Source organism: Protomyctophum bolini (assembly GCF_963924005.1).
Source record: "Protomyctophum bolini genome assembly, chromosome: 1".
Classification (NCBI taxonomy): domain Eukaryota; kingdom Metazoa; phylum Chordata; class Actinopteri; order Myctophiformes; family Myctophidae; genus Protomyctophum; species Protomyctophum bolini.
In genome coordinates, this window is record NC_137862.1 from 6539154 (window position 1) to 6560258 (window position 21105).

Below are 21105 nucleotides of genomic sequence, written 5' to 3' on the forward strand. Positions count from 1 at the left end.
AATAAATGACAAGAGTCTAGAATATTGATTGGCTAACCTTCAAAGCAGCCAAACCATCCAATGCAGACTGTAGACTTATCAGTAGATAATGAACATGAGGAGTATTCCGCAGTGTAATGCCATTGAGGAAGTGTGTGTGTGTGTGTGTGAGTGTGTGTGTGTGTGTGTGTCGGTGTCGGTGTGTGTGTGTGTGCGCGCTTCAGTTTCAAGAAGCTGAACTGCTTTCTGCAATTCTTTGAAAACCCACAGTCAAGTCCTCAGTGTTAATTCATATACATTTGTAACTCGGAGAGCACAAAGGGGAACAAAAATGGTTCCATCTGATCTCAATACTCAGAATTTAATAGTGTAACCTACAGTAAGATGGATAGAAATTGATAAAATACCATATTAGCAGGTTTGAACGGTAAAGGCAGTACAGTCAAAGTTATGTTATGCTAAAAGGATAATAATTAAACACTAATAGTAATTATAAGTTAATTAATAGTCAAACATTAATAATATAAGAGTATGATTAATTATAGGCAAATGGCTTCCTGCTTTTACCTTTGCTATTTACATTTCTATGCTAATACTAGTACAGTATGTATACTTTAACCCAAGTAAGATTTCGAGCACTTTTACTTGTGACAAGGTTGGCTATACCTAACACTGTGGTATTGCGACTTACTAGTAAAAGAAGAGCCACCACCGGGTGTGTGTGTGTGTGTGTGTGTGTGTGTGTGTGTGGAGGGTTGGCGCAGGGCTGGGTCCATGGGCTGACGTTGGAGCGAGCCCCCCGCTCCCTCACTCGCTCGCTGTCTCACGCAGCCAGCCAGGTTATTAGATCAGACTGGTGTTTTGTGATGGCAGCGTGAGGTCACTGAGCATCTCACTCACACATCGCCCCCTCTCTCTCTCTCTCTCTCTCTCTCTCCCACCCGCTCCGTTGTCTCTCTGCCGCACTGCAGGGTAATCAGGACATAGTGACACTTTATAAAAGGAGACGACACAAAGGCGTTCACATGCAAGCCGGGTCAGGGACTAGAGATCTCATTTGCCTCCAGAGTTGGAACCAAACACACGCAAAAAAAGTTGAAAGGAAATGAAGTTTGAAAGGCATCCAATTTAGCCTAATTGCGTGTATTAATTTGCATGCGACGATTTTGATACTCACAGGCTCTAGAATTAGAGCATGTATATTTTCCCTTTGACATATTAACCCATTCTGGTCGGGAACCCATTTTGGTGTTGGCATCATGTTATGCTTTAGCTATTGAAAAAATAGCAGATCTACAAGCTCATAGCGCGCCACCGAGTGGCGCGCTACGAGCTTGTAGGTCTGCTACTTTTTTGAAAAATCGAAGAACGACTGACATTTTTAGAATCTGATCTCAGGTCAGAGTGGGTTAATCAGACCAGCGTGTGTCCCAGTGGAAACCTCGTATGAATCTGATCTCGGGTCAGAATGGGTTAAGCATTACCTAAAAATGTCAACAACTTTTAATTTGACATCTTCCCAAACACCAGCGCGCCACCCGTAGCTCATTGGATGTCACTGTCATTTTGCAACTTTGTTAACCACTTTTTTTTTTACCCTATAGGCCTGTTTTATAATTTCTTTGTAAATATGAGTTGAATTCTTGCAGTGTTTATGCTGACTTGTAGGGCTGCACCATTTACTGAAAATACTTTGCAACTCATTTCATCAGATATTACACCTGGCCTTTGTAGTAGAGATATGACTTCAATTAGTTATATAATCACTATTATTTCGGACTTAATTACGATGAATAAATGATTTACGTGCTTTTCGATTGTGATTACCCTACATGTGCAAGATTACGTTACGGTTATTGTTTCTAAATATCAGTTTGGATATATTTCAGTTTTTTTCCCTATAAGTGGAGAGGGTTTTCCCGGCGGGGGAAGTCAGTGTAGTTTTTGGAAGGTGTTCTCTCCTGTGTTGTTGTGTGTGTGTGTGTGTGTGTGTGTGTGTGTGTGTGTGTATACAGTACGCTGTGGTTCAGAATCTGTTGGGACAGTAGTGGCAATAGAGGTGAGGGAGACTGAAACTAGAGGCAGGAGTATTAAAATATTGATAAACCCTCTCTGTCCATTGCGATCCCATGTTTTATTCATTCTACCCTGAAGGTAGCATGTGAGATGGCCCGAAGGTAGCATGTGAGATGGCCCCTTCTCATTCAGGCCCCTGAAGGTAGCATGTGAGATGGCCCCTTCTCATTCAGGCCCCTGAAGGTAGCATGTGAGATGGCCCCTTCTCATTCAGGCCCCTGAAGGTAGCATGTGAGATGGCCCCTTCTCATTCAGGCCCCTGAAGGTAGCATGTGAGATGGCCCCTTCTCATTCAGGCCCCTGAAGGTAGCATGTGAGATGGCCCCTTCTCATTCAGGCCCCTGAAGGTAGCATGTGAGATGGCCCCTTCTCATTCAGGCCCCTGAAGGTAGCATGTGAGATGGCCCCTTCTCATTCAGGCCCCTGAAGGTAGCATGTGAGATGGCCCCTTCTCATTCAGGCCCCTGAAGGTAGCATGTGAGATGGCCCCTTCTCATTCAGGCCCCTGAAGGTAGCATGTGAGATGGCCCCTTCTCATTCAGGCCCCTGAAGGAAGCATGTGAGATGGCCCCTTCTCATTCAGGCCCCTGAAGGTAGCATGTGAGATGGCCCCTTCTCATTCAGGCCCCTGAAGGTAGCATGTGAGATGGCCCCTTCTCATTCAGGCCCCTGAAGGTAGCATGTGAGATGGCCCCTTCTCATTCAGGCCCCTGAAGGTAGCATGTGAGATGGCCCCTTCTCATTCAGGCCCCTGAAGGTAGCATGTGAGATGGCCCCTTCTCATTCAGGCCCCTGAAGGTAGCATGTGAGATGGCCCCTTCTCATTCAGGCCCCTGAAGGTAGCATGTGAGATGGCCCCTTCTCATTCAGGCCCCTGAAGGTAGCATGTGAGATGGCCCCTTCTCATTCAGGCCCCTGAAGGTAGCATGTGAGATGGCCCCTTCTCATTCAGGCCCCTGAAGGTAGCATGTGAGATGGCCCCTTCTCATTCAGGCCCCTGAAGGTAGCATGTGAGATGGCCCCTTCTCATTCAGGCCCCTGAAGGTAGCATGTGAGATGGCCCCTTCTCATTCAGGCCCCTGAAGGTAGCATGTGAGATGGCCCCTTCTCATTCAGGCCCCTGAAGGTAGCATGTGAGATGGCCCCTTCTCATTCAGGCCCCTGAAGGTAGCATGTGAGATGGCCCCTTCTCATTCAGGCCCCTGAAGGTAGCATGTGAGATGGCCCCTTCTCATTCAGGCCCCTGAAGGTAGCATGTGAGATGGCCCCTTCTCATTCAGGCCCCTGAAGGTAGCATGTGAGATGGCCCCTTCTCATTCAGGCCCCTGAAGGTAGCATGTGAGATGGCCCCTTCTCATTCAGGCCCCTGAAGGTAGCATGTGAGATGGCCCCTTTTCATTCAGGCCCCTGAAGGTAGCATGTGAGATGGCCCCTTCTCATTCAGGCCCCTGCCTGCTGACTCTCTTATGACTTGAGATTCTTTGCAGTTTCACTGACATTTTGCTTCAGCATTGGCCATTCACAGTTCACACAAGTTTATTTTTTAATCCTCTCGCGGTCTCCCCCTGTCTCTATGCTCAACCATCTCTCTCTCTCTCACTCATAGTGTGTGTGTGTGTGTGTGTGTGTGTGTGTGTGTGTGTGTGTGTGTGTGTATTAGGGACTCTGATGTCGCTGCGCATGCGTGCACCCATTCATGCACGTGCACATCATGCATAGTACACGCACCGTATAGGTGTTTCATGTAGGAAACAATTAACTGACATCGGCCTCAGTGTTGAATTCCGACACGTAATGCATTCATGTTTCTGATTGGTTAGATGAGCATGTTTACATGAAAAGAACATCACAACGTCTCTAAAACAACTATTATTATTTTAATGATGTGTGTGAAAGCCGGGACATGATTGCAGGAGCCGGAGCAGGAGCGATATCTATGTGCCACAGTTTCGCTCTGGAATATTGCCACTATATTGAAACGGTCGGTGTGGCTGTTGTGAACTTCAACGCAAAGGATGAAACCATTTTCTACTTTGACGTGTAAGTCTGTCCCATGATAGCGATTTAGTTAAATGTTTAAATTCACAATATCACATGAAGCCTGGAGCAAAAGAAAACATGCAACTTATGCATAGTGGCACTGTGATGGATCATACCAACCTTCTTTGACTCCTTTGTATTGAGTTCTTTATGTTTTATATTATGGCATCACCTTGTCTAGTTAATGTTCAAGTCTGTCTTCTCTGTTTATTCTCTTCTTGTCTCCTATCCCTGTCTCTCTCTCTCTTGTCTCGCGTGTGCGTGTGCGCGTGTGAAACCTCAGGAGTGTGTATTTCATCTCTATTCCTTTCTATTCATGATACATTGTACACCTATAGTACATTTATGTTTCAATCTCATAGTTGGGTTTTCAATTACAATGATGTGTAGAAGGACAGAGAGGCGCATTGTAAAGTTCTGAACAAAGTAAATGCTTTCAGTGGAGTATACGGATGCATTACTACATGCAGCTATATGCCCCCTGCCCTCTCACTACATCCCTAGTTTATATTGTCTTTTCGGGGATTTCTATCTCACTTTCATTATGGTAGATTGCACGAAGACATGCTGAACCTTGTTTGACAGATTTATACAGCTTGAATAATGTCAAATTCCCAGCAACTCATCCGATGGATTCACATTTTTCATAGGAGCATATTTGCTGGGTTGTTCTTTGAAGGGCGGTGTTAGAGCCCCCATCCTGACTTTGGTCAGTAATAAACAGGAGCTCCCCCGGGGTTGAGGCTCATAGGTGCTGTTTGTGTTGACCAATGGAACCACAGCCTCGGAAAACCGGAGGGGCAGCACTGCTGGGATTGGAGCAGGTGGGTTCTGGGCTTCAAAGACCTGTGGATAAGCTGCTTGCAAACCCCTAAAGCAGGGCTCTGAAATGTGCCGAACATCTCCAAGACTCCTGCTCGCAAAGACACGCGGCTCACCGCTCGGGGTCCAAGCTGGCCCAAGGACGCTTTGATGCCAGCGATCCCCCCAACTTTTGTTAGTTTATTTGCCTGCATTTTTATGTATAATATGTATTCCAAACGTTAGCCCTTCTTTTAAAGACTCCAACGGAAATCCTCCAGAAATAACCTGGGAGTCGAGACGCTTCTGCTAAAGCATCAGTTGATACAACGGCTCAGTCTCAAAGTCTTCAATAACACAGAAGCAGAAGTGTCCAGGTCAATCGCCGGATAAATCGCTGTGGATGAAATAATAGCATAAGCTGAGGTGGATTTTATCAATTTGATATTTCTTTATTGCCTGAGCAGAATAATAATGAAGAGATATTGATCGCTATAGCGAACATTAAGAATGCTTTTTAAACACATTTAATTCATAAAGACTACAAAAAAACGGAAGCCCTGCATGACACTTTTGAACAACTGCTGTTCCGTAATCTGTTTTTAATCATAATATAATAGTATGATCTATGAATGAGGGAAATTAACCTAATTGCATCTCTGCCTCAAGTTCAGTTCTTTTTTTTTGCATCTGGACACTCGGACGGGAAAGAACATAAAACAACAGTCTGTAAAGTGTTGTTCTGTTAACCATACTCAACTGGGCATTATAGGCAAAGCATTATTATTTTTTTCCTAAAATATCTGATCCACAAGATCTACAACGAAACCTTGTGAACGTTTGCTTCATAACATAGGACATACGTACATCGTTGAATCAATCTAAAGACACGTTTTCATTAGGATGAGGACACGGTTATCAAAGGCCGTAATGGAGTTGAAATGATCTGCATTCTGTAGCACACCAACGGCCAATAGGGTTCACCAAGGGAGCCATTTGGTCTGCCATGACCATCCGTGACTTGATTGTTTGCAGGTGATGTTCAAGCCAACTTAAACTTCAGTATGCCTTTGTATAGCCCAGACATTAAGGAACTGACCAATGGATTTAGCCTTCATTTGGAAAGAAAACCCCAATTCAACAGGTGTGCAGTGTGTGGATGAGAGTCGAGAGTGATATTTCCCTTGAGTACATTTTGCTATTTGAACCACTCAGGAGAGCTGCGACTCACTGGGAGCTCGCTATCCACAACTACTCCCTTCCTCTCTCTTTCCGCAGCATTAAGATGAATGTGTGCTGCATTTCTCCGGCTTATTTGAATCCAAGCTGCAGACGTCCAATTTTTATCACCTACGAGGTGGAGATTCGGAGCAGACCTGGAAATATGAAAAGTACATTTCTGCTCCATTCCACTGTATTCCCATCTGTCTGGAGTGCCAGCGATATTAGAAAGCACAGCACATTTAATCCATTCTGGGCGGGAACCCCTTTTGGTGTTCATTATGTAATACTTTAGCTCTTGAAAAATAGCAGATCTACAAGCTATACGAGCTTGTAGATCTGCTATTTTTTGAAAAAGCGTGAAAATGTGGCGCAAATCATTGAATGCATATTCTACTTTTTTTTAAACTAAAATCTTTGCTTCTGTAGCAAAGATGGGGTTCCTGGAATAACATATTTTAGGATGGGGGTCGGCGGCCAATTACACTTCATTTGGTGGTCCTTGACAGGAAATATTGAGAAAACCACTGATATAGAAACATGAGGTATTTCAGAAAACTGTCATGATTTAGGATTTAGGATTTTTTTTCAATTACACCGTCAGGCCCAAATGGGTTAAGGCTATTTTCTGACCGAGCAGTTTGAATTTGGACCATCTGTGACCCATTAACCCATTCTGACCTGAGATCAGATTCATACGAGGTTTCCACTAGGACACACACTGGTCTGATTAACCCATTCTGACCTGAGATCAGATTCTAAAAATGTCAGTCGTTCTTCGATTTTTCCAAAAATAGCAGACCTACAAGCTCGTAGCGCGCCACTCGGTGGCGCGCTATGAGCTTGTAGATCTGCTATTTTTCAATAGCTAAAGCATAACATGATGCAAACACCAAAATGGGTTCCCGTTCAGAATGGGTTAAATTATATGAAATCACCGGCATTTTTCAGATACATGCTGGGTTGAAAACTGTTAATAAATCTTCGCCGGAGCATTACAAGGAAAGGGAAGGTTCTCTGGTTATATAAGTGTTGCGTCAAGGTGATTTCAGCTTGTCTGTGGAAACCGCTCCGCTCGCATAATCATAAGGGTAGAATGGGCGTAGAATTAAGGCTCAGTGTGCAGTGGTGGAAAGTAAATATGTATATTAACTTTGGCACTGGACTTACAGTACAACTTTGAGGTACTTTTTGATACTTCTAGGTTCACTACAGCTCGGGGGCAAATGCTGTACTTTTTTACTCCACTACAATTATTTGAAACCTTAACAAAGCCTGAAACGGCTGATCCGGTGCTTCAAGGACATAAGTTGCATAAGGAGAAGAGACTGGAGCACCACAGACATTTAGAGCCTTTTATTAGGACATAAGTTGCATAAGGAGAAGAGACTGGAGCACCACAGACATTTAGAGCCTTTTATTAGGACATAAGTTGCATAAGGAGAAGAGACTGGAGCACCACAGACATTTAGAGCCTTTTATTAGGACATAAGTTGCATAAGGAGAAGAGACTGGAGCACCACAGACATTTAGAGCCTTTTATTAAGTACATAAGTTGCATAAGGAGAAGAGACTGGAGCACCACAGACATTTAGAGCCTTTTATTAGGACATAAGTTGCATAAGGAGAAGAGACTGGAGCACCACAGACATTTAGAGCCTTTTATTAAGTACATAAGTTGCATAAGGAGAAGAGACTGGAGCACCACAGACATTTAGAGCCTTTTATTAGGACATAAGTTGCATAAGGAGAAGAGACTGGACCACCACAGACATTTAGAGCCTTTTATTAAGTACATAAGTTGCATAAGGAGAAGAGACTGGAGCACCACAGACATTTAGAGCCTTTTATTAGGACATAAGTTGCATAAGGAGAAGAGACTGGAGCAACACAGACATTTAGAGCCTTTTATTAAGTACATACGTTGCATAAGGAGAAGAGACTGGAGCACCACAGACATTTAGAGCCTTTTATTAGGACATAAGTTGCATAAGGAGAAGAGACTGGAGCACCACAGACATTTAGAGCCTTGTATTAAGTACATAAGTTGCATAAGGAGAAGAGACTGGAGCACCACAGACATTTAGAGCCTTTTATTAAGTACATAAGTTGCATAAGGAGAAGAGACTGGAGCACCACAGACATTTAGAGCCTTTTATTAGGACATAAGTTGCATAAGGAGAAGAGACTGGAGCACCACAGACATTTAGAGCCTTTTATTAGGACATAAGTTGCATAAGGAGAAGAGACTGGAGCACCACAGACATTTAGAGCCTTTTATTAGGACATAAGTTGCATAAGGAGAAGAGACTGGAGCACCACAGACATTTAGAGCCTTTTATTAGGACATAAGTTGCATAAGGAGAAGAGACTGGAGCAACACAGACATTTAGAGCCTTTTATTAAGTACATAAGTTGCATAAGGAGAAGAGACTGGAGCACCACAGACATTTAGAGCCTTTTATTAGGACATAAGTTGCATAAGGAGAAGAGACTGGAGCACCACAGACATTTAGAGCCTTGTATTAAGTACATAAGTTGCATAAGGAGAAGAGACTGGAGCACCACAGACATTTAGAGCCTTTTATTAAGTACATAAGTTGCATAAGGAGAAGAGACTGGAGCACCACAGACATTTAGAGCCTTTTATTAGGACATAAGTTGCATAAGGAGAAGAGACTGGAGCACCACAGACATTTAGAGCCTTGTATTAAGTACATAAGTTGCATAAGGAGAAGAGACTGGAGCACCACAGACATTTAGAGCCTTTTATTAAGTACATAAGTTGCATAAGGAGAAGAGACTGGAGCACCACAGACATTTAGAGCCTTTTATTAGGACATAAGTTGCATAAGGAGAAGAGACTGGAGCACCACAGTCATTTAGAGCCTTTTATTAGGACATAAGTTGCATAAGGAGAAGAGACTGGAGCACCACAGACATTTAGAGCCTTTTATTAGGACATAAGTTGCATAAGGAGAAGAGACTGGAGCACCACAGACATTTAGAGCCTTTTATTAGGACATAAGTTGCATAAGGAGAAGAGACTGGAGCACCACAGACATTTAGAGCCTTTTATTAGGACATAAGTTGCATAAGGAGAAGAGACTGGAGCACAACAGACATTTAGAGCCTTTTATTAGGACATAAGTTGCATAAGGAGAAGAGACTGGAGCACCACAGACATTTAGAGCCTTTTATTAGGACATAAGTTGCATAAGGAGAAGAGACTGGAGCACCACAGACATTTAGAACCTTTTATTAGGTGTTAAAGTATACAAAGACTGAAGTCTAGTCTTTGTATACTTTAACACCTAATAAAAGGCTCTAAATATTTGAAACCTTACTACTGTTATTAATACAAATCCCCTATTCTATACTAAAGCTATTCAAACATATCCAGAACCTCCCAATGCACCACGGTGGTGCGACGCATTGTAGAGCTGCTATTTTCATCTTGTAGAGCTGCTATTTTCATCTTGTAGAGCTGCTATTTTCATCTTGTAGAGCTGCTATTTTCATCTTGTAGAGCTGCTATTTTCATCTTGTAGAGCTGCTATTTTCATCTTGTAGAGCTGCTATTTTCATCTTGCTTGTAGAGCTGCTATTTTCATCTTGTAGAGCTGCTATTTTCATCTTGTAGAGCTGCTATTTTCATCTTGTAGAGCTGCTATTTTCATCTTGTAGAGCTGCTATTTTCATCTTGTAGAGCTGCTATTTTCATCTTGTAGAGCTGCTATTTTCATCTTGCTTGTAGAGCTGCTATTTTCATCTTGCTTGTAGAGCTGCTATTTTCATCTTGCTTGTAGAGCTGCTATTTTCATCTTGCTTGTAGAGCTGCTATTTTCATCTTGCTTGTAGAGCTGCTATTTTCATCTTGCTTGTAGAGCTTCTGCACATTTTGAAATGTCTTTAAAAAAAATGATAACTTCTATACTTTTTCGTACTTTAAGTACATTTTAGCTGGAAATACTTTTGTACTTTTGTACTCAAGTACAACTTTGAATACAGGACTTTTACATTTTAACAGGGTATTTCTACATTGTGGTACATATTGCTGCTTTTACTTAAAGGTAGAGTAAGTGATTTCACTCAAAAACCTGTAGGTTTCGTTTTTGCCTTGGGACCAAGCCTTTCATCCAATCAGGATAGAGAACCAAAAACGAAACCTAAGGTTTTTTGACCCCCAGGGGTTAACTGGGGACAGGGAGGAACTCATTATATGGTCAGCACACTCTATAGTAGGGAGGATTATCGCAACAAAACAAAAAAATAAGTGATATTTGAATTAAGTGAAATCACTTACTCTAGCTTTAAGTAAAAACATTGCTGTTGTTTCCACCACCAACTGGGAATGTGCAGGGAAATAACTAACTTTTTGGTTATACATTTTTTTTTTTTAAGTAACCCTGCCATGCACACTGATTCATACCTAATATGATGGTGTCATACTGTATCTACATTGTGATATTGATATGTGAATTAATGTCAATATTTATTTTCTATACCTTTTCAAATGGCTTTATCTTTTTCTTTGGAGCTTTTCTAAATTGTTCTCGCAGTGAAATTAGAATAACACAAAATGTCTTTGGTAGTAAAGTATAATAGGAAATGGCCTCCGAGGCTCCATCTTAGTTTTAATAAACAGGATGTTTGTTGTAAAAATGATTGGGTTCTCTTTGCCTGCAGAGGGGGATGTTGGCCTGGACAAGAGCTCATCTCCTGTCTGTATTCTAAAGCAATAGCTCTGCTGTGTACCTGCATTGGTCTCGCTCTGCCATCCATCCACCATGAGGAGTTATTTCTTTTAACCCATTCTGACCTGAGATCAGATTCATACGAGGTTTTCCCACTGGACACACACTGGTCTGATTAACCCATTCTGACCTGAGATCAGATTCTAAAAAAATGTCAGTCGTTCTTCGATTTTTCAAAAAAATAGCAGACCTACAAGCTCGTAGCGCGCCACTCGGTGGCGCGCTATGAGCTTGTAGATCTGCTATTTTTCAATAGATAAAGCATGACATGATGCCAACACCAAAATGGGTTCCCGTTCAGAATGGGTTAATGCAGCTCTCAAAGCATTATACTGTAATCTATGAATCATACAACATGGCTACTGTATATTTTTGATGTGATGTTGTTTAATGGGCCTTTCATCTCCCCTAGTTTGCCATACATTTTACGCCATTAACTGCATGGGGAGCTCTCTCTCATTTTTTTTTATTTGTCTACCAGCCCTTTGAAAGCAAATTGCATTTCTGTGATTTCAGCATGACGTCAAGTTAGTTTTTAGGTCAGAAATAAATATAATTGAAGAGATTTCTTCTCTAGGTATAAAAGATGTGCAGGTAAAAAAAAAAACCCAGTCAGCGGGGGGGGGGGGGGCGATATGAAACCCAGTCAGCGGGGTGTTGGGGTGGGCGGGGGTGTGTGTGTGGGGGGGGGGCGCGCGCGGTATGAAACCCAGTCCATAAATATGAGAAATAGCCCGGGTTGAAGAATGAGCTACGGAGGAGGTGGGAGATGAGATAGCGTTCGGTACGGTACAGATGGCCCCCCTCCCGGCGCTGTGGCCGTCAGAAGGAACGAAGTGGCCATTTTGTGGTGAGTGCGGTGGTGCGGTATAGAGATGAGATGGTTAACCCATTCTGACCTGAGATCAGATTCTAAAAAAAAAATGTCTGTTTGAAAATGACAGTTTTCGGAAAAAGCCTATGTTTCTATATGTCAGTCGTTCTTCGATAATAAAAAAAAATAGCAGACCTACAAGCTCGTAGCGCGCCACTCGGTGGCGCGCTACGAGCTTGTAGATCTGCTATTTTTCAATAGCTAAAGCATAACATAATGCTATAACGCCAAAAGGGGTTCCCGCACAAAATAGGTTAACACCCTTCTGCAGTACAGCCACCCGCCTATCCCCCTCCCTCCCCCCCCCTCCCCCTCCCCCCCTTTAAAGCCTCTTCGTCGCATGGCGGTGTCACGCGTCAGAAATGGCAGACGTACATTGCTCACATTGCGTGGCGGATGGCACGCGCTGTGAGCTTGTAGCTCTGCTGTTTTCGCCGCGCGGCACCGCTGTGGGGACGAAGTATATATAAATGGGACTTAATTCTCTCTGTCTCTGCCTCTCTCTCTCTCTCTTTCGCCCCCCTTGTTCACTCGCTCACTGGAGTATGAAGACACTTCATCTTCGCTGACAGTGTGACCACCACTGCATGTTCTGATGCGTTCAGCATACCTTCATTGCATCATAAATAAATCAGAAGAAATGACTTTTTTTTCTTCTCTCTTTCTCACGCATCTCGCTTCTTTATCTCCCCCATACTCCTCCAGCCGTTGTTATCTCATGGGCTATAGAAGGAGGAGAAGCCGGAGAGAGAGAGAATGATCCAGCCATGTATGTATGTGTGTATGTATGGCTGGGTTCTCCCTCCCTGTGTGTCTGTATGGCTGGGTTCTCCCTCCCTGTGCACTCGTCCTTCTTCTGCGACGCGGTCTTTTCATGTCCCGAACCACCCAAAGACCCCTTTTTATATACGTTATCTCCCACCAAAGGAAAGGAATTATGTTTTTTGCTCCGTAATGATATTCAATTTCTTGTTATGACATTATCTCGCTGTAATTTTAATTTAAATGTCATGAATGTGAGTGATTTTCCTAATTAACGTTCGCACATGGAATAACGGGAAGAAAAGGACCAAACGGTGCTGGCATTTCCGCCCTTTTTTGGGGGGGGGGGGGGGGGGGGGGGGGCGGTGGTTTGCATTGTGACATGCGTTGTTATTAGAGCTGGAACTAAAAGTCCCCCCTCACACACACACACACACACACGCACACACGCGCGCGCATGTGCATTGTGGGGCTACAGATTACATGAGAGGGTGGGGGGGGGTAGGGATGGGTGGATGGAAGGAGAAGGGGGGGGGGGGGATGCAGAGAAAGATTGTCAAGAAGCCGTCCCTCTCTCCCCTTCCTCCTCCTCCCCACAACACACACGCACACACACACACACACACACACACACACACGCACACACACACACACACGCGCACGCACGCACACACACACGCACACACACGCACACGCGCGCACACACCCTTTGCTGTAATCTCCACTCCTCCGCGGGTAGTCTCAAACCTTGTGTTCGTCCACCACCAACCAATTACCTGGCAACCCTGCCCTTCTCCCCAGCGCTGGCATGGTGCGGCTGCATGATGGGGTTTTTGTATATTGAATTCCATCTCCTGGTGAGATAACCCATTCTGACCTGAGATCAGATTCATACGAGGTTTCCACTGGGACACACACTGGTCTGATTATAACCCATTCTGACCTGAGATCAGATTCTAAAAATGTCAGTCGTTCTTTCGATTTTTCAAAAATAGCAGACCTACAAGCTCATAGCGCGCCACTCGGTGGCGCGCTATGAGCTTGTAGCTCTGCTATTTTTCAATAGCTAAAGCATAACATGATGCTAACACCAAAATGGGTTCCCGTTCAGAATGGGATAAAGGCTGTAGGAACAGGGCTCCGCCGCTGTGCCAGATAAGTGTTTCTCACAAACCGTTCCTCGCCGCTTCTTCTGACACTGATTGTGGAGAAAAGAGACATTGGGGATGGTAGAGGGGGAGAGAGAGGTGTGCGGGGGTAAAGAGACATTGGGGATGGCAGAGGGGGAGAGAGAGAGAGAGGTGCGTGGTAAAGAGACATTGGGGATGGCAGAGGGGGGGAGAGAGAGAGAGAGAGAGAGAGAGGTGCGTGGTAAAGAGACATTGGGATGGCAGAGGGGGAGAGAGAGAGAGAGGTGTGCGTGGTAAAGAGACATTGGGGATGGCAGAGGGGGAGAGAGAGAGAGAGGTGCGTGGTAAAGAGACATTGGGGATGGCAGAGGGGGGGAGAGAGAGAGAGAGAGAGAGAGAGGTGCGTGGTAAAGAGACATTGGGATGGCAGAGGGGGAGAGAGAGAGAGAGGTGCTTGTTGCAGAGTGATGGGACCCAATTTTCACTATGATTTTTCTCCTCCTTGTATTTTTAATTTGCTATGAAGCGGCGAGTGGTTCGTCGCGGAAGGAGGAGTTTGATATCCAGCTCTTTTGGCTGTTCGTTCCGTTGTGGTTTCGCATGTTTAGGCAAAAGTCCAACACGCAGCACGAGATGTTTGGATCAATATTAAACCAGCAGGTTAACTGCTGGCGTCCTCTTTTGTGTCCTCTCTATATTGTAGTGTTTAAGACTCACCAAATTTTGAAATACTGCAATGTAAAAATCTATGGTTTTAACTTTTAACACTTGGGTGAGATGAGCAGTTCTGTGTAGTATCAGCCTGTCTTCATCCCATCCCTCTCACACCCATTTGTCATTTTCTGAACGGGAACCCATTTTGGTGTTCGCATTACGTTATGCTTTAGCTATTGAAAAAATAGCAGACCTACAAGCTCATAGCGCGCCACCGAGTGGCGCGCTACGAGCTTGTAGGTCTGCTATTTTTTGAAAAATCGAAGAACGACTGACATTTTTATAATCTGATCTCAGGTCAGAATGGGTTAATCAGACCTGTGTGTGTGTCCAGTGGAAACCTCGTATGAATCTGATCTCAGGTCAGAATGGGTTAAAGGCGGGCGGTGTCGCGCTGCACCCCAAGATGGTTGATCTAAAACCTCACAACTGCAAGCTAACAGCTGTCACCGTGGTGGTGCTTGGAGATCAGCTATTTTCGGCGCATATAAATCCGGCTTAATCCGTCCATGCTCTCGGTCCCCTGGCGCCGCTGGCCCGGGACGGGCCTGGCTATCCGTCTCTGTCGGGGGACACTGCAGGGAACCGCACACTCATTGGTCGTCCCGGGGAGGAATATAAGTGATGGACCGCCGTTCATACATCAAACCCGCTAGGCGTTCGACAGTGACGGACAAAAAAAAAACATTGAAAATAATGACCATATACAGCAATATGTAGCACAGAGTTAAAAATAGAAAGCCCGGCATTGGCGAAAGTTAAGGCCCGAGAGCTCTTTTTTTAAGTGACCCGTTCAACCCTCCGGCCCTCCTGGTGTTTTAGAGGTTAATGGAAGCTGCCCCCGAGCGGCACAAGACAAGATGTTTCCAGTTAGCCAGAATGAGTGATACTCAACTACTTGGACACTAATATGCACCCAATTGAATCTCTGCCTTTGTCAGAGGGGAGTCTGTCCCGTCCCCCCCTCACATCTGCACCCTCAGCGGCCCCGCCCATGGGGTCCCACCTCAGCCAGCGCCGAGCCCAGTCTCAGGGTTCAAGGGTGAGGGGTCAAGTTCACCCCGCAGTCAGAGTGAGAGAGGTAGAGAGGAGAGAGAGTCACTGCTCTTCAGCGTGTTGTTGAGCTCCTATAGTGTGTGGGCGTATTTGGTTGGGTGCGTGCATGCATGCACGTGTAAACATATGGTCTCTGGCCCCAAGCCACCTCCCATACACACACACATATGTACTGTATACATACATATAACTGAGACAATAGAATTTACAGAAACACACACACACACACACACACACACACACACACAGCCATATTCATAGTGTGTCTGTCCACACCTGGAACAGATAAAGGGGGCCTTTCATGTTAGCGGGGCTATTCTGAGGTCAGCGAGCGCTGGTGTTGAGAGCTGGGTTTTTACAAGGGGCGACTCGAAGTGGGGGAGAAATGAAATGAAACGGTATACAGCCAGGTGTTGCAGAGTAAAGAAACTTTTATTAGTCTACTAACCTTGATACCTTCCCTCTCAACCGCCCCCCCCGACCCCCCTCCCCTCCCTCCAGTCTATTGTGAGGTTGTCTCTCAAACAAGAGGGAGGAGGACAACTGGCTGTTTAGTGTCCAGATTATCAACAGTACAGAGTGTAGTGTGTAAATAAAAGTCTGCCTAGTGTTTTTATTTTTATTTATTTCTTCAGGTTACAGTTGTTACAGTCGTGTTTCGGGATTTTAGGACACCGTGTTGACCTTCGCCGTGCTAACCTCTATATACACACAGTAAAAAAAAAACCCTGTGACAAAATGTGTACACTTTCAGAGTTAAATTAACATTGTTGGACACTGTTGTAAAAAACAACATCTCTGAGGAGGCGTCCTCCTGTCTCCTCTCTCTTGCGCACGCACAAATGAAGGAACGAACACACGTCGTGCAACCCGCACAAACGCAGTGACGCACAGTCGCACACAGACAATGAGTCCTTTATTTCTGTCCATAGGAAGAATGAAGGGCCACAAAACAAAAAAGCCCCACACACACGTAAATAAACAGTGGTGGGAATGCCAATGGATCGAACCCCAACTGTACCGTGTACTGTACTCTCTAGTAATTGATATGTTACTGCATGCTCTTGCAAATCTGATTTTTTTTTTTTTCCTTTTTGCAATGTGACAATAATCGACTGTGAAATAAAGTGACTTAGTTGGAGGTGATGATTTGATCCCACAATTTGCAGATTTAGAACATTTAATCTATATCTTCGTTTTTGTCGTTATAGGATTCTGTTCCTATAATCTTTTTTTTTTAAACTCTTCAAATGTTTTTTTTTAAACTCTCACGTGTGGAGTGAAGAGCGCTCTTATCATCATAAGTCATCACATTCCGGCCAATCACGTCCTCTCTTTTCTGTCCTCACTTTTTTTATCAGCCAATCGAATCATTGCTATGGGGTGCTCAGCCAATCAAATCATTGCTATGGGGTACACAAAGCTGAGCATAGGAGCGGCTAGCACCCCTCAAAATTTGCAAAAAAATAACATAAAAGCTCACACACGTTGTGAAGTTTTAGATACGATATTTAAAATAGGCCTAAGGGTATTTAAAACATCTGGAATATGGAAATACAGATTCTGCCTGAATGTGACAATATATTCTGGCTCTCATGAACCCATATAGTGCTCATTGGTCCCGTTATTAGCAGTAGGGTGAAAGAAGGGGCAATTATGTGATATCCTGAATTCCTGATTGATTCTGAATGACAGGTTTGTCACACAAAGACAGCATTTTCTTTCCTTTATCCCTTAAACTTAAACATGTTGATAGTAACTCTTTTTACTTCCCCTGTAAGACCTACCTATACCGCCCGCTCAGAGGCGCTTTGTATTAGGCCCCATTACTATTCATGGCCCCTATATTATGTGATGTATGCTACATTATACATGCAGTGTCTTGTAAGATTCAATGCATGTTTTCCGCATGGCTCCCCTTTGAAACAACTGGGGGGGCTGGGGGTTTTGAACATCGGCTGTATATACGCTATAAGACGCCTCGGGCTATCTCTACAAGGTTACAGAGCATTAGGAGTCTGAACGCAACGCCCAGGGAGGTTGAGGGGGATCCTAGTGTTGGACGAACCTAACGCACCCCACAACCCCCCCCCCCCCCCCCCCCGCCAGCCCCAGTCTGGGCCTCAGCTCCAGGGGAGGTCCCTGGATAGATCGTGTGTGTGTGTGTGTGTGTGTGTGAATGCAGAGAGCAGTGCGTAGGAAGGGTTAAATGATGGTGCTGTAAAACATTTATCTGTTTCAGATAGAGCGTTAGATACGGTGGACCTCGTCCCCTGCCATTACAGAATTACCCTAACTGCTGCTGCAGTGTCTGTGCACGCACACACACACACACACACACACACACACACACACACACACGCATGCACGTGCATGCACACACACACATGCACACTATCCCTCTCCGCCACCCTATTGATTTTCACGCCCAGAGACGATGTGCTCCCAAAGGGCAGTAAATTATAGGGCATTTTACAGGGAATTACACCTGCACTGGAAACTTTACAGGGACACGGGTGTCATGCACGGATCAGTCACGAACACACACACGCACACGCACGCACGCACACACACACACACACACACACACACGCACACGCACACGCACTGTAGCACACACACACACACACACTGGTAGTTGCTTTTGCACACTGGACCTGGGGAGCTCTGTAGTACCCACAGTGTCCACACCACAGTAAAACCTCAGTGTTCATTTAACTCTGAGTGTGTACACTACACATGGAACCAAACTTGGAGTTCCAGACCCATGTAAGGGTCCATTTTGGTTCCAGTTCCACATCCAGAATGACAGTGAATTTTACTATAATGTACATTAAGGTCCAATTAGGCAAACACACATTCACATAATTTATGCACAATGTGTATTCGCACACGTGCGCACAAGTGCACACCTGCTCTGTTCTCCCAGAGCGCTAGCAAACTCGGTGGCTAGGCTAGTTTCTTGGGACATCTGTCATTAAAAAAAAAAAAAATCTTTCAGCCATTTTCTTAGTTCTGTTGTTGAATTGCAATATTACACTCGAGGGTGTGGTTTAACGTGATTATTGCTACTTCAGTGATACTTGCGGAACTCGACTTCGTCTCGTTCCTGACCGCATCACTGTCGTGGCAATAATCACGTTAACCCACACCCTCTCGTGTAATATTCCTTAATTCAATATTGTAAAAAGTAAAGATTATCCTTAATATCATGGCATTGCTGTATCAATTGACATTTAATGTAATGTAATGTAATGTAATATAGCAGAGTGAAAGTCATGAGCTTATAAAAAATAAAATAAAACTCCCGACATGTACCCAAGTACAGTAAGTAAATAGTTTATAGTTGCAGTCCCACCTCTGACCATCGGGTGCCGGCATACTCGGGCAGTCACGGAAGTCTGTGAGGATGCAAGTTGGGAATGCATTGCCCATCCGTTTATACAATATCCGCATTGATTACCCGCAGTGCCCACAATCATACTGTAAACATATCATACTGTACCCAGTGCCCACTAACATTCTGTACATCCGATATGGTTGTGGACTAAATATGGACATATACAGGGTTCCCTGATGTCGTCAGAAACTGATGATATTGTGATTAGACTTCCATTGTTTACACGCTGCCGTGTCGTGTTGGTCGATCAGGCAAGCCCGGCGCCTACTACACCCCCCCCCCCCCCCACCCAAACACACAGATATTGGGCGTGTCCTCTGCCGATCCGGGACAGGCGCATACAGTACATATAGATATTGTTTTGGTTGTCAAACTCAAAATCCATCCAATGATATTGCCACTGAGCACTGCAGCCGTGCTGCATAGAGGACCAACACGCCAGGTGTGTTCAATATTGTCACTCCAGTTATGCCCGGGTCGGATAGAAAAGTATTTTTTTGTGACTAAATATGGATCCATTGTTGCAACACAGGTTATTTTCTTTCAATTCCTGGAAAGTAATGGTTTTTGACATACATGGTTTCTGCCCGACAGCAACGATGTGTGATGGTTAGTCAGGAGCCTGTGTGTGTGTGTGTGTGTGTGTGTGTGTGTGTGAGGCTCCTAGCAGTCTATGTGTGGTGGTTAGGCAGGAGCCTGTGTGTGTGTGAGGCTCCTAGCAGTCTCTGTGTGTTGGTGGTGGTGGTGGAGGAGGGGGAGGGGGGGGGGATCCCTGGCAGACGTACTACCCAATCCGGATGACGTCTCTGGGCCTCTCTCTCAGCGGGGACACACATTTCATTCTTTGGAGGAACACAATGCAAAGATCGCATTGTGCCCGCCCGGATTGGCACCCACAGCAATCGCTTGTTTCTGATTTATTAGATTGCAGAGGAAATTAATTTTGCTCTGAAATGCACGGTCGGAAATTAGATGGAGAAATTGTGTGAAAGAATCTGTGATTGTTTTTCCAGCCGCACACAATCCCTTCGGAGGTGCTGATAACTGCTGATCTCTGCGACACCATTAATGAAAAACGTATTCAGACTCGGGGAGGAGAAGCCATGTTGTAATTAACTTGGCTATCTCCCCAGTCCTTGACATGGTTTTAGCCACCCATTAACACCACCCCCTACCCCAAAATACCCTCAGGCTGCTGACCCCAGGAAGTGCTGTCCTGCATTGTAGTTCAAGGTCACATTACCTTCATAAAGCCATTGTAGTTCAAGGTCACATTACCTTCATAAAGCCAAAGGTTGATAAGAGAGAAGATGGATGAACCTTCCAAAGCAGAACATTGATACAAAATAATTTCTGTCACATTCATGCATGTATGTATAATGGGCCGTGCATATATTGCAAGTGGGCCCCCAAATAATTGCCTAATGAGATTGATTAAGAGAGTGATTAAGAAGGTAATACATCAAATGCAGCAATATCTATAGGATCACAGGTCTGTGTGTGTGTGTGTGTGTGTGTGTGTGTGTATATATATATATATCATCATCATCATATCATCATACTATAATTAACCAAATGTCTGTCTGAATGTGTGTCAGAAACACTTCCGTAGCTCCTCACTGCCTGCACCAATCACTCCCACTTTTCACACAGGCATTGACCATAATGATATAGAGGTCTTAACGAAGACCTTTTTTTTTTTCTTCGATTTTACACATTAAGCAATAAGCCACGAGAGGTCTCAGGTTAGCGGGTATTTTACAATGGCTGGGGAGGTGTAGGCAGACCCAACGCGCAGCGGAGGCTCTTCTACCTCCCAGGTGTTTTAGAGAAAAGGCTCTGCCAGCGTCAGTGGGAGGGGTTGTAGGGTTCAATCGGGCTGTGAAGATACGGGGGTGCCATACCTTTGGTTGCTTTGTAGACCCACATCAGTGTTTTGTACTCTAGTAATGCCAGGAGGCCAGTAAGGCGAGAGTTACAGTAGTGAAGTTCTGATATGACTGATGTCTGGATAAGGTGCTGGGCTGACTCCAAATGAATCAAGATTGTATTGATTCATTGTGATAGGAACTTAAAGTATACTATGTTATACTTTATTTGTCATTTCAATCCAAGGCATAGAATAGACCATCATTGACGTATCGTTCGTCATGTGGTGTTTTCAGTGGTTTTTGCCTATAGAGGGCGCTCATCCGCAACCTGTGAGTGATCGTAGGACTTCCGAAGAAGAGTACACCGTTGTACCGTTCTGTACCTTATAGGATTTGTAAAAAGTAAAACATTTAAAAATGGCTG